The following is a 12,153-nucleotide window of genomic DNA, read 5'->3' as shown; positions in this document are numbered from 1 at the left end:
TACATTTCTGCATTATATGCAATTTTTTTTTTTTTTTTTTTTTGCAAACAAGAAACTGCACCTAAAATTTGGACTCAAAATGACACAATCACTATTTGCTCATGATAATAGAATGCCAATTGTTTTAAATATTTTATATGATTTCATTGTGAAATATTCCATAGTTGAGTTAATGATTCTCACAATATTAGTCATTGTTTTAGTTTCTCAGCTGCTAAAACAAATACCACACAATGGGGTGGCTTAAACAAAGGGAATTGATTGGCTCCTAGTTTTGACACAAGGAGAAGTCCAACATCGAGGCATTGGCAAGGTGATACATTCTCCTCAAAGACTCCAGCATTTTGGGGTTGGCTGCCCGTGATCCTTAGACTTTGGTTTTTCTGTCACGTCATAACACATAGAACAGCATCTTCTTTCTCTTCCTAGTTGTGCTGACTTCCAGCTCCTGGCTGCTCCCCAGGGCTTCTCTCTTCTGTGTCCAATTTCCTTTTTTTATAAGGACTTTAGTCATATTAGATTAAGGCCACCCTCATTCAGTTTGGGCAAACCTTAACTAATCACATCTTCAAAAACCCTTTTAACAAATGAGTTCCCACCCACAGAACCTGGAGTTGGGACCTGAACCTGCCTTTTTGTGGGGACATAATTCAATCCCAACAATCATTTAGGTAGTCTCTTATTTTTTTTTAATCATTGTAGCAAATGCATTCTAAATTCTTATTTTACAGAGCTTTATCTGCTTATAGGATTATTCCTTGGAGTGTATATCCAGAAACAGAATTTCTGGGTCAAAGTATGAGAATATTGTTAGGCCTTGGCACATGATGACAATTTGCTTCCCCCCTAAATTTTTTTACAATTTATATTTCAACTAGCACTAAGTAGTAGTTGGGGTAATTGTTAGTGTTTTACATCTTTGGTAATTTGGTGAAATGGTATTTTTTGTAATGATTTACCTACTCCTCTTTATTAGGAGAGGGAATTTCTTTCAAATGTAAATTAACCATTTGTTTTTCTGTTTTGGTGAATAGTTTGTCATCTTGTCCAATTAACCGTGGCTTACTTTAGGGTGTTTTCTCTTCTGTGGAGAGACTTAATGTCTTCAAAAATAAAAAATACTAACAATGTCACATTTTATTTCAAAAACATTTCCATGTTTTTCCTTTTAATTCAGATCTTTTTTATTTTATTAAGTGACAGGATTTTACTTTACATGAAATAAGATGTATTGATCATTTGTAAGGGTTTGACCTTATTCAGATTTATGGAGGTTGTCTCCATCCACAAATTAGTTTCTCACCTATATTTTCTGCTATTTTTTTAAGTTGCATTTTTCTACGTTTAGCTGTTTCATCCTTTTATAATTCATTGTGATGAAATGAAGTCAAATCAAAATGGATTTTTTTAACTAGTCCATCAATACTCTCAGCAATACATCTTGAATGATCCATCTCTTTCGCCTGATTCACCAGGATTCATTTATCATGCATTACATTATAGGGTTTGGATCCATGATAGCTACTCTATTCTATTGACCTGCCAGTCCATTTTTCACCTAGTAATTACAGCAGTTTAATCATTTAAATTGCACATTTAATTATTCTAGTTTTATCAAAGATTTTCCTCTCTTGTAAGACTAGTCCCTACTTACTATTCTTCCTTTCCAAAATTTTCAAAATGTTTCACCTCTCTTTATTCTTCCAGATAAGAATAGTGTCCACCATTTTTGCTGCAGTTTTGCACAGTAATTGAGTGTTGGCTGTGAATCCAGTCGACAAGTTTCAAAATCCCAGTTCCATCATATCCTAGCTCTATGACCTTGGCCATGTGATCTGACCTCTCCTTGCCTCAGTTTTGCATCCATAACTTGGGGACAAGAAGAGAAACTACTTAATAGAATTGTGGTGAGGATGGAATGAATGATATAAAGCACCTAGAATTGTGCCAGCTACATAGTAGGCAGTACAGAAATGCTTCTTGTTATTACTTAGTGGCAGCAAATGTATAATGCATCCTGTCATTGAATCCCTGCCCATCCGCGCTGCTGGGACTCTCCCCTTGGAACCTGTGATGATATTGTGAAAACTACTTGAGTTAAAATGCTTTCATATTTTGTCCTGACCAAACAGTCTCAGGGACTTACTTTTCAATTTCTACTTAAATTATTTTCAAAGGTTGCCCTTACCTCATGGCCACTGATTCCCTTGACTTCCCAACCAACAGAATGGGAAGTAAAAGGATAAATGATAGCATGAATGTGTCTGTTTAAAATAATTCATAATTCTTTTATATTGAAACACTGCTTTAGTGTGTGCTTTTTCTTGTGGTTTTATCCAATCTACAAAATAGAATTTCAGGAGTGTCTCTCTGCAGCTTATAATTTGTCCAAAGTACACACTCATATGTCGATGATATTCTGTAGGTTGGTTCTTTCAGATGCAGGCCTTAGAGTTTGGGCCCAACTGTTTTTAATGTCAACAAGATTGAATAAGAAACAGGTTGTAAGTGAAGGTATTTCAGGTAGTTCCAGGAGCAGGTTTTGAGAAATACTGCTCAAGGGAGAGGCACAAAGGGAAGTATCTGGCATTGCCTGTAATTGTGGCTGGTTCCTTATGGAAAGAAGAAAGATGAACTTCTCAGATTAAGAGGGATGGTATCAGATCATAGCACAAAATAGAATGGGTTGGGGATGGAAAAAAAGATGTAGACACACCTTGATATGCTGCTTGTGCTGCAGCAGCAGCTGTTGACACTGATAGCCACACTGAGTGTCCAGCAGGGTCTGGAGATGACTTTTCTTTCTCCAGACTGAGGAATCCCTGCCACAGAGACCAGGTCTCCTTCTTCAATGCTGCGTCTTCTCCAATTTCCAATTCCTCACTCAAAAAGAGCCTCGAGAGACAGTGGGTTAGCAAAAAACCCTATAAAGCTACACTCTCCACCTTGGATGCAGGACCTCAACACATTCCCTGTTTGAGTTGCGTCCTTCCATAAGGCCCCCCCCCAAACTCTGGAGTACAGCTTTTGTGCTCCACCCTCCCATGTCTGACTCCCCAGTGAAGAATGGCCAGCTCAGAGGAAGAAGGGAAGCCATTACTTTTTTCATACTTAGACAAACACATGTGGGCATTCTCTTTCCAAATGCCTCCAAGACATATCCGAATCAAAAATGCAATGATTCTACACTAACTGAGAATTTTAGGCTAGACATGTCATCACCATCTGTTATAAAATATGGATTAAACTGTCCACTTCTCCAGTTGGCCAGCAGGGATGTCTTCTCGTGCACTTTCTACCTCCCTCCATCCCTTCTCCTGTCGCCACCACTTGAGGATAATGAATCCCATAATCAATGGGATCCACCGGTATTTTGAGAACCATTCTAGGGATTACTGTTTCAGCAGATTCAGAAGAGTGCAAAATTGAAGTAAGAATTACAAGAGAAATGAGTTCCAGAGAAGATTAATCATGTTTAACTTGCAATAAGTTAATATTGCATGATTTAACATGCTTCAAGTGTAAGATCAGCTCTTATATGGAGAAAATATTATGCCATTTTCCAAATTGCTTATCACTCATTGAATTTTTCTTAATGGTTTCAATACTTGCTCTAGAGTTTTACAGACCATTCATTGGGTCTGTTAAAAATATTCATCTTTAAATGATGCTTAAGGATAGTAGTTTTAATGTAGTCAGTTACCTGGGCAGTGATGAAAAATACTAGGGTAATAACATCCATCATCCTCGAATCACTGAAGGCAGGTAGTTTCAATGAATGACTTGCAAGTTTCAGTGACCAATTTGCTTCACTTAGGAGAATAACTAAGTAGCAGCATAAAGCCTGTGGAGCAAAACTTAAAAAGTACAGAGTGGGCAAAAACGATGACATGAAACCCATATGAAGAACAAGAAAAAAATAAGTGGGGCTCAGTGATCACTAAAAATAGGAGATGTGAAAGGAATCAGCTCCTGCACAAAAATGAAGCAGAAAGGGACTCTATTTTTCTCAAACCAGTTTTAAGAAGCTTGCATTATGCTAACTATCCTTGGGAATAATTTCCACCATGTCAAATAAACAGAAGTACCATTTAGAGAGCTTCAAACGATTCTTAAATATCCTGTTCCTACAAGCAGGAACCTTTCTTTAAATGCTTGCCATGGCCTGGCCATTCATAGATTCAGTGACCATTTGCTCACAGTGAGCGTGGCTTTGTCTCGCCCCATGGTCTGGCTGAATGCCAGCGGACAGCCTGAGGCCGTGGGACCACTATCCGAGAACCCCAGGGAAACTTTGCTGCCCACACAGGAAGTAGCCCCAGAGTACTGTTCTAAGTGCATTGCCTATATTTATTTAATCTTCACAATAAACTAACCAAAAAAGAGTGAATTTATTTTTCAGTGCCTAAAAGTCCTCTTTTTAAGCAACAAAGAGTATAGAACCTTGGGTTTTGGAAATGCTTTTAAAATAATGTGATGCCTAGTTTTGTACAGCTGTTCCTCTTGCTTCCCTTTAGCTTTCGTTTGTTTTAAGGAAACAGGGCATCACGCAAGCCCAGGTTGTAGGATTCCAGAGCAGGGGCCCAGGTGGCCGGCCGTTTACAAGAGTTGGGGAACGCCTCAGACCATAAACTTTACCCTTGAAAGAGGGGAAAGGTCAGCTGAACTCGATCACAGGATCGTAAATCAAAACAACTTTTCCATAAATCAGTGGGGATTATAAAGGATAAAGGGAATTTTTCTTTACTCGTTCTTGATTTTGCAGAGACTCCAAATCAAGAACTTCTTTTAAAAAAAAAAATTGATGGCTATTATAGTTTTTTCAGATGCTCTGAGCTAGTTGGGAGTATTAAAAGGATCTCATTCTGAGATTTCAAAGAAAGAGGCAGATAAAGACAGGCTCATGGGGAGAGCATTCAGCAGCATTTGGTGACATTTTCACCAAATGTATCTAGTCTCTTTTTTACCTCCCTAAACTTGCAGCTGTTATATAAATGGCTGGCATTCAATTTTATTTTATTTTTTTTTGCTTTAAAGAATGAGAATCTTCATAAATGTTATTGAATCATCTTCCAGCAACAAGCAGTATTTATTTTATTTGTACATTTTGAAACATAATGAGACAAGTATCTCAAAATAGAAATAAGAAATTTGCCAGAATATACAAGGATTTTAGAAATCAACAGACTTTGAAAGGCTTATGTATTGAATTTTCTAACAGGCTAAGGTGACAATGCTGCTTTCTCTCATAATACCTCTTATTTATTCCTATCAGATTCTTCAGTACATGATTCTGTTTGCAAAAGTATAAAGTCCATTTTTAGTTGTTTTTCTTTTTTAATTGAAACATATTAATGCAAAGCCAAGTACCATGCTACTATCTTGTCACTGCCAACATCCCTGCACAAATTAACTTCTGTTCATTAGATAATTAATATTTTAAACTTACAACATTTCTAAATTTACCTACTGTTGCTTAAAGATATCTGGCAGTCATATAGTTTTAAATCATTTTTTTTAGTGAATCATTACTGTGATGTTAAAAATGAAGTGGTTTTTAATCACTTAGATTATTCTGTATGAATATGATGTATAATACTATAATTACTATTTATTTGAAACATACAAGCTAAGAGCCTAAAAAATTATGCTAAATATGATAAAGCTGGTTTATAGTCCACCTTGCTATATTCTGACACAAAATTGTCTTTAAAATCCTCAATTATAAAAATTATAAAAATGACTAATTGCTACTATTGAAAAAGAAATGGGGAACATTGTGAAAGAAAAGTGTTTACGCCTAGGAAGACAAAGGGAAAACAGAGAGACAGCTCCTGGCACATGCAAAGAGACAATGGCAAGAGCTAGAGCTTGGGAAAAGAAAGCATAACCCCAAAGAAAGGAATTGAAAGGGTTTCTGTATTGCCAATGCAAAGAGCTCAAGGTGGAAAGAGATTGAAGAAAGATTAGGGGAAGAATCAGAGCAGAAGGAGCTTTTAGAGACTCTATGAACCACTAAAGGAACTTCATCCTAATCAGTGGTTCTCCTCACATTGGAATCACCTGGAAGGCTTGTCAAGCAGTGCTGGACTCCACCTCTGGAATTTTGGAGGTCTGGCCAGAGCCAGAAAATGTGCATTCCTGGCAGATTCCCTGAAATGATGCTGATCCAAGATTGCACATTGAGATGCTGATCCAAGATTGCACATCTGTTTTAAGGGCAATCTCTGAAGGATTATCAACAGGGAAGAGGCATGCTCTTTAGAAAATCCTCTTTCTGGAGAGTGGAATAGAGAGGAAGACGTGTGGAGGATGGGAAGAAGCTGTTGCTTTAGTACAGGCAAGGCAGCAAGCAGGAAGAAAGCGGCAGTCCAGACCTCTTTATAAAGGTCCAACATTGCTCTAGAGGCTCTGGCGGCAACACCTGGGGGGACGGTGGTGTCATTTTCTGCAGTGAGTAACTGGAGAGGGAGCCGCTTTCAGGGAGAGGAGAGGAGAGTGCTGGACAGTTGTGACTGAGGGGCTGTGGTGCTCTGATAAGGATTTCACCACCTGCTCTTTGGGGGACACGCGTGGTTTGTAGTGCTTGCCAATTTACATGGTGTAAATACTCCCACCATGACTGATTTTGAAATGCCAGTGTGACGTCACAGCGGAGGGAAGTGGTGTGTCGCAACACACCATCATGTAGTGCTTTTACCATAGATACAAGCCAAGCTCTGGGATATGGGGGGTTGCTGTGTAGGAGCAGTTGGGAGCAGGTAGGCACCACGGGAGAGGCAGATACAGGTGTAAGGTCCGAGCAGACAAGCAAAACATAGGCAAGGATCTATTGTGACTCCAGATCACGGTCTAGAGGGCCCATGGTTAACCAAGGAGGCGTATAGATCCCAAGAGATGGGGGGTGGTGGCATCGTCCTGGAGAACAGGTCATTGCAGCAGGTAGAGTAGAGGTCAGTAATCAGATAGCGGTTCTCAGCAACCCAGCTGCAGTCCAAGGCCAGGATTCTTGTCTCCCCAGAAGAGCAGAAGCTGGAGCAAAGCAGTGGCTTATAATTAAGGATCAGGGATATTAGAGGGCCTGAACAAGGATGCTAGGATGAGGCAGGGACCCAGGTAACGGCAGAAAGACACTGGGTTGGGAGTAGGACTCAAGGTGAGTCAGAAACCTAGTTACCCACACTCCTCCAAGGCCAGAGGTGCACCCCCGGCAGGGATGGGCACGGCGAGCTGTAGGACACTGGGGTAGATCCTCACCTTGGGTCATGACAGGTCGTGGGGTTATGTTTACAGGGATCCTATCCCAGGCGAAGAGACAGAAGGGGTTTGGCGGCTCCTCAAGCAGGGTACAATAGTTATGCAGCCTCCTTGAACTCGTCCCTCTGGGCTACCCTGCCCCAATCCTAGATTTCTCTCCTCAGGAATCATCACCATCTGTGGGCATACAAGTGTTTGCTCCCAAGAGAGAAAAGAAAAGGTGCTTTCTTTAAATGCAGTTGTTGTATGTGTCATTTATGCTCATGAGTCAGTAGATTCCATGGAAATTTAAAAGGTAATAACACATAGGCCCTATCAAGTCCTAAATAAAAAGAGCTGGGTGGATGCTGCAGAGGCGGCTGAGCTTTGTGAAGCTATGGCTTGGAGTTGCCAAAAACCTGCCTGGTGGATCAGATGGTACATAAATTTGATGGAAACAATCACAAAGTTATCTGATTAGTAACATTTTGAGGAGAAGAAAGCAGGATAATTTTGTTTTCTATACCCATCACTGTTTTAGACTCTTCCTACATTGAAATACTTTATTTAATACCCAATTTAATACTCAATTAAAAAAGCATGGAAAACACTCCAGTATATTTCTTGAATTGAAACAAATCATTTTCTGTTTCCTACTTGTGTATTTATTGCATTTCAACAATATAAATTAATTTAATTTGTTTTGGTATGATATTGCATCCAGAAAGCTAAAGCAATGGAGATTTCAAAAACCAATTTGAGAACAGTTTTGTAAAAGAAAAAGAAAAAAAAAGAATGAACGAGAGGAAAGAGAAAAGAGAGGAAGGGAGGGAGGGGAAGGGAAAGCAAAGAAGAAAGGGAAAAAGAAGTTATCCAAAGAACTTATAATGGGTAAGGATTTCAGAATACTGCCGTAAGGGAAAAGAGAAACTGCTTTGTTTCCCCTAGCACTTTTTTTTCTAGCACTCTTTGTTGTTTTTGCCTGTTTTTAAGGCTGTTTCTTAAAAAAAAAAAAAAAAAAAAAAAAAAAAATTAGTCATTCCGTTTGGTTTCTATAGTAACAAAAACTAATTCCTGGGCTTCTCCCTGAGCTATGATTCTGTTGAAACCAAAGAGGACTCATGGGTCTTGCAAAATTCATAAAGTCCTGAACAAATAGGGCTGCCATCTTCTGGCATTTTTCTGAAATGACAGATAATTGCATCAGTTCTGCATTCTTACTGTGAGGACTCCCCCTCTTATTTCCCCGTTTCTAACATAGCGTCACGGCCTGGCACATGCCCAGTAGGTTCTTGGTGACCTCATCAAGTTGCAAATAAGCCTTTTGTCCCTAAGGGAATGTGAAGCAGTGAGGATGTCTGAATACAAAGGTTAACTCCAAAAATTTGGAAGATAAATACAGTGGGTCATGAGAGGATCAAAATCTTTCCATTCCTTTCTAAGGTGCTTTTTTAATTGTTTCAGGATCAAAACAATTCATGGCATAAGCCCAGGGGTTCAAAGGGAAATGTCACCAGTGATTACTTGACAGAGCCCCTCGCTCCTCGGAGAGAATGGAAGGAGCCCGAGCGGCAGAGGGCGTGTAGGATCTGGGGGCCTCCTCCCACCCTTCCAGCTGACAGCTGCGAGTTATGAGGTGTTACAAGTAAAACAGAGTTACCGTAAGAGCTGTCCAAATAACGTATGGCATTGAATCACAACACCATCTTCGGGAGATAACTCACGTCACCAGTGAGTGTTCAGTAATATGGATTTTCTCCAAAATACCATATTTAACAGCCAACACCATTGAGAGGTGAATTTAATGGCAAAGTGAATTATTTAATGGATTCAACTGTTCTCCAACATGGAACAAGAGCTGATTAAAATCTATGCATCATTGATAAAGTCATTGAAATTAAATACTGGATGTAGGTAGCAAAAATAATCAGTCCAAAATGTTAAGATGCCAGCCAAATCAAAGATTAAAGAGAATAAAAATAACCTAATTAGGATTTAAATGTATTTCAACATTGCTTTTTTATTATTACAGACATAATAGTAAATCAAACTTTAAATTTATAAGGTAGATATTTATTCTACCAGGAGGCTTATTTGTTGCAATATCTACTCTTTATAAAATTAGGCACAATAAGTAATTACTGGAATAAATGAAGTACTTATCCTAATTTGTGATGTGAGCATCCCTAAAAGAATATATTCTCCATGATTAAGATTTAATTCATTTGTGGTGTTTCAGACTCACAAAGTAAAAATGATTCCATAAAAGCTTCCATTAATGAATGAAAACCAGAGACCCTGTATACACTGTCCCCAAATATGAGCTAGAATCTGCTCATCCCTAAGAGACCAAATTGAGACAATTATGCAGTTGTGGTAGCATTTGAACAATATCACTATTTCCTTCTAGTAAAACTGGCCTGTGAAGAGCACAATGGGACTTTATAGCCCTTACCCCCAGAGAGTGCTCCTATGAGAAGAGCTGGGGTATTATGATCGGCTCTGTCATCAGTGTGACAGTCTGTCCCAGTGGGAGTCCCCAACTATGATGCATTTCTGGTTGCATGTGGTCAGCTCGCGCTGTGTTGCTAAGGACAATTCTCTGCAGCTGCTGGTGAAAACAGTGCGTTTCTCTGCACTCTGCAGACTTCGAGTCTCTCGCTCTTAAATTTGAGTCTTGGTCAGAGTTGTCCTTTGCTCTTGATCTTTTCTGGATCAAGTAATTTTCCGGTTCACAGGTTCTCAAGTAAAATAAAAGAGCTAGTTGTAACATCCAGAAGCTGTATATGAGGCAATTATGAAAGTAAAGAATAAGAACCTCACACCATTCTAAGTACTCTGTAGAATTGCCTGTGTACCTGACTTGTCTTTAAATTATTTCTTGCTGTGACTCACCTCCTTTCTCTCCCCAGTTCCAGTACCCTAGTTCAGTTTCTCATAATTTCTCACATGCACTAGTTCAGGCAATAATCCCCAACTTATTTTCCTAACAATTTCTCCCCTCTGCAGGCCATCCTATCTCCATTTAGTTGCCCCTGAAGGAATAACCCCAAGCCACTCTTTTTCTCAAAGTCAAGAATTTTTGCCCTACCCCTGCAAAATAGAATCCATTCTTAGCACAACTGTCAAATTTTGCATAGTTTGGCACCAAATCACCTTCCTAACTATCGCTCTCATAATTCCATTTGTGAAGTTTATGCTCCAACGAAAATAGGCCCACCGCCATTCCCAAGACTGCCTGTCACACACTGCTCCTCTGACTCCGTATTACTCACCCCAGAGCTCCACTTTGCAAAATCCTAACTATCCTGCAAGGCCCTGCCTAAATGCTACCTGCTCTTCAAGCTTCCTTTGATAATGCAACATGAAGGAACCTTCAATATCTGAACCCCCATTATTGGTATATCTCTTAGGGTTTCTAATACATTTCTCAAAATATTATAATTACCTGTGCTTGTATTTATCTCCTCCCACAAGATGAAACTGTTGTGGTAACTACCATATCAATTCCTCATTCAATTCTGTATTAATGAATTCTGTAGGGATTTGTCAAGGACCTGTTGCATCCCAGTTCCCTGGCAGGCACGGGGAGAAGAGTTACATACATGCCGAGGAAGATCCTCCCCACACAGAGCTCATGTTCCAGTGGGAAGGCGGAGAGTGCACAAGGCAATAGGTAAAGAAACAAGAAGGCTGCATAATGGGACAAATCCCGTAAACAAAGTAAATATGGCAATGTAAATGTGAGAGGTCATTTTACCTAGAGCATTGGAGAAGCATACCCCAGAAAGAAGACATTTGAGGGGAAACCTGAAAAACAAGAAGAAGGCAGCTCCGGAAGCACTGAGGTTGGTCATTCTAGATGGAGAGACTGCAAGGGCAAAGTCCCGGATGTTGGAAAGGGTTGAGCGTCTTCTAAAAAGTCTGGGAGGAGAGTGTCAGTAAGAGAGGATGCGGTGAAGTAGGAGGGCTTGTTAGATCATGCTGACTGGGCAGGCCACGGTAAAAAGCTTGGGTTTTGTTTTAGGAGCAAAGGGAAGACAATGACGTTTGTTTATAATGGTACCTATTTATTTATTCAACAAATATTTATCAGGAATAATGTTATTGAGAATTTACATTGAACAATGCATTTTCTCTCCTTCAACAGAGAGAGGCATTCAAACAAATCACATAGTCACTGTGCCATTCAGGAGAGCCGGATGCTAAAGAACGTGGCAGAGGAAGCAAAAAATTCATCAGCGACCACATCGCCCTTGTTCATCCCCCTTCCATGTGGCAAAAGAAAACTATTCTGCCTGCAGCTTCAACTCACCATAAGGACCTGGAGATAGTCTCAGGCAAGGGTGATTGCCTTTTCAATGCTATGGCCAATTTTTGGTTTTTAGAGTCCTAGAGAAAAATCTGGAGAAAGCCAAGGGAAGTCTGGTGGTATCCTGTTATCAGGCTGATAGCTAAAGTGAAGCTCCAGCGTTTCCTCATTCATCAGAGGACAGACTTTGTGTCACAGTGGAATCGGCTGATGGCTGTAGGACACAAGGAAGGATGTGACACCCACACAAGCTCAAGTGCATCACCGTGATGGCCATGTCATAGGGGTGACTCATCTCTCGGTTCCTGCTCTTCCTGCATCTGTGTCATTCCCTGAAATGGAAGACAATGAATCAGGCCAGGCTGGATGGAGCTTATGGGTTGTTACTTCATCGCTCCTCTGAAACGTGAATGAAGTGTTTGTCGTAATTCTTCCTGTTGGTTTTGTTTGTAGTAGTGAAAAAATACTGGTGTCAAAGCCTTCGAGTCTAAGACCCCTGGAACAATGCTCCAACTGAACAAGTTGGGTTTTTACTTGTTTTACGTCATGGAGGTCTGCAGGGCATCTCAGTAAAAGGGTGTTGAAAATGACTCATGATAGGATCT

This window comes from Choloepus didactylus, chromosome 7, assembly GCF_015220235.1.
Source record: "Choloepus didactylus isolate mChoDid1 chromosome 7, mChoDid1.pri, whole genome shotgun sequence".
Classification (NCBI taxonomy): Eukaryota; Metazoa; Chordata; class Mammalia; order Pilosa; family Megalonychidae; genus Choloepus; species Choloepus didactylus.
This window is presented reverse-complemented; position numbering follows the sequence as displayed.